Below are 3,527 nucleotides of genomic sequence, written 5' to 3'. Positions count from 1 at the left end.
CCCTCCACACCCTTGACAGACAAACTGTCTATTGGGCTACAGATCCGATCCTTAACATGAGTTCAGTGACTACGAAATCGTGACTTAATAAGCAGATTGTCTGTGTATGCCGTAAATCATGTCAATCGCGTGTGATTCACCAGCACAAGCAAGTTACAGCAATTCCTCGCTGTAACCTTATTACTGGATCCATCACTGGAGCAATAAACTAATTATTCCTAAGTCCTGACGTAGATGGAATAAAACTGCCAGCCTCTCATAAACACGTCGCCAACAGCCTTGCATTTTTTCACATTAATTCATGGTTTAACGTGCGACACGATGTTAACGCTGTACATTTAGTTGTATCAGATGCGAGCGTTTGAAATACTTGTAACAATCCGCGGATGCTGAATACGCGCGTTTTAGAATTTGGGAAAGGCGAGATATCAAATACAATCGAACCCCGTTTACTCGGACTCCACATATCCGGAAACCCCGCCTTTCGGACTGATTTTTACGTGAAACGAAACTTACTTTCATTAACTGTACTCGCTTTACCGGACCCCGCGCTTTCGGAACCGGAGGGCGAATTTTCAAACCATTCCTATAGATTTCCTTTGAAAAATTATCCAGTTATCCGGACGGGGAGATATGTGAAACGTGCATGTGTGTTGCACATGTGTGTGTGTCACGTCACTGTCGTTTGCCGCACAAGGTGATTTCACTTTTAAGCTATCGGAAGGCATTTGATGTGAATTGATTAATTAGCCATGAAAACACTAGTGACGCGTGTCACTCGAAGTTGTTCATTAGGACTTGGCACGAGTGTGAACATCTCATCTGTAACGAAAACACATGTTAAGTAGGATTAAGGTAAACTACACTGTAACTGTACTGTATATAACACTTATAACGTCCGGATAAACGGGGTTCGACTGTATACGTGGTTTTCACATGCACCCGGTTTAACTGGGAAACTGAGTGAATGGGTGACTGAGTTTAGTTTTACGCCGCTTTCAGCAATCCTTTATCAACATCACGGCGGGGGGATACCAGAAATGGTGTTTCACACATTCAATCATCGTACCCAAAAGCAGAATGGAACCCGGGTCTTCGGCGAGACGACAAGGCTGGCCCTCTGGAGAATTAAGTAATAAAGATTAAGTATGTGTTTTATGAATGTGTGTGTGCGTGCATGCATATGTTATTTAACGCCAGGTTTCGTACTTTCCATGTTATATGACGGCAGACAGGAGGTAATCAAATCCGGCTCTACAACCATGTGATCCATGATATGAGCACCGAATTGACACCAAAGACCTACAATGCCAAGTGACCGATGGCACATATCCATTTAGTTGCTCTTTGTGACCACCGTAATTAGCTACGGGCACTTTCCTACCCAGATGTTCCATCCTTGGTGCTTCAGGGATGACATGAAACCCTGAGACGTGAACAGCGTATAACACATGGCGCCGCTCCAGAAAGCGTTACCACCTATCGCAACGTTATAGTGCATCACTGGCTTGCGAGTGTCGTAGCGCTAGGGCTCATTTTGTGAATGAGGGTCCATATCTTTCTTTGAGGGGTCGGTGGGTAACCTAGATTTCAAACGTTCGCTCGTCACGCTGCAAGCCCGGGTTCAATTACCCGCAAGGGTACAATGCGTGAAGCCCATTTCTGGTGTCCCCTCTCCGTGATATTGCGGGAATATTGCGGAAAGCGGCGTAAAACCCATCTGACTCTCTCACTCTTCCCTTGCCTCAAAATCGGAACATTTCATAGCAGCTATCGTAATGTAAATAACATATTGCTTGAGAGGAACTATCTATCTACACATATATCATCAATGCAGAGCTTGGACAAAGTGTCTTGATTTATTGATATACAGAGAATCTAACCCCAGTGTCTACTGATAACAAATATATCAACACGAGTTGACAACGTAACAAGGCAAGCCTCGGATTATTTTTACCTTTATCAACGAGTGCTGATATAATTGATATCAGTATACACGAGGGTGAGATTCTATGTATCATCCAAAATCATTCTTCATTCGCTTGATCGGATATTTTTACCTTTATCAACGAGTGCTGATACAACTGTATCAGTATACACGAGGGTGAGATTCTATGTATCATCCAAAATCATTCTTCATTCGCTTGCCTCGGATTATTTTTACCTTTATCAACGAGTGCTGATACAACTGTATCAGTATACACGAGGGTGAGATTCTATGTATCATCCAAAATCATTCTTCATTCGCTTGCCTCGGATATTTTTACCTTTATCAACGAGTGCTGATGCAACTGTATCAGTATACACGAGGGTGAGATTCTATGTATCATCCAAAATCATTCTTCATTCGTTTTCATTTAGTTTTCACTAAACATAGTACTGCCATTAGATTTGCAGTGCAGCGATGTCATAACACTCTGACGTCATCGGCTTCATAACGTCATAGCATTGTGAGGGCTTTGTACAAAACCTACTGTCAAAACGACTAGGAGATATCGTCTGATCTAAGACAAGCGATGTCCCCGGTGGAACACAGTTTCGGATTGTAAACAGTATTGTTATGAAGAGCTGTATACGTGTATTTTATGGCGGCACATATTACGTACATATTACATGCAGTTTCCGAACGGGATGTCAAAATCATTTTAAAGATGACACAGTTTTTTTTATTTCAAGGGGTCATTTCAGCATCTGCCTCCAGCTCACCATTTGGAATCATGGTTTAGTGAGGCGTAAAATAATATCCCACAATATATCCGTGGGCGCCTACTTACTCCTCGAGTATAAAGCAAGTCACACTCTTCACTGAACATGTTTGATTTTAATGAGATAGAGAACCTTTCTTTGTGGTTAATTATGCGTATTCTATGAGAAAGCGTAGTCTATGAGAAAACGTGTATCGATGAGAGAGAGAGAGAGAGAGAGAGAGAGAGAGAGTTGGTTGTTCATTTTTGGTTATGTGTATTTCGACAAGGAAATGCTTCAAATTTACAGCTTGGGTTGAAACAAATATTATTTGTATATTATTAATTATTTTTGAAATGCAATTGATTATTAACTAATCTCACTAGCTTATTTTAACTAGCCTGACAGACAAATAACTGATGTATCTCAAGTATATAGATACTTTAGAACATACAACATTAAGAGAGCTCATTTAAACGGTTATTGTGTTTGTATTACAGCTTTAACAATGAATCGAAACAGATATCGTCACTTGGGGCAACCAGTTCATAGACTCGCGCTCTCCGTACAAACAGATACAGGTTGTAAACGTACAAAATGTCTAACAACAAAAGACGCTCACACTGCCAATACACACCTGTCATGTCTTCAACGGACCAGCAACTTTTCCACAATGTAACACATAAGTAAAGCGCTGTCAAACGCACTTACAATCGATCTCAGACAAATGCTACAACGATCACGCCGCGACTTGAAGACTTCGCTTGAAACAGACGAAGGAAACACCGCCTCCATGATCCGCCATCAGTGAGCGCTGCGTTCGAGATCTCGGCAACAGCATC

The sequence above is a fragment of the Haliotis asinina genome, chromosome 11 (genome assembly GCF_037392515.1).
Source record: "Haliotis asinina isolate JCU_RB_2024 chromosome 11, JCU_Hal_asi_v2, whole genome shotgun sequence".
NCBI classification, from domain to species: domain Eukaryota; kingdom Metazoa; phylum Mollusca; class Gastropoda; order Lepetellida; family Haliotidae; genus Haliotis; species Haliotis asinina.
Note: the sequence above shows the minus strand (reverse complement) of the source record.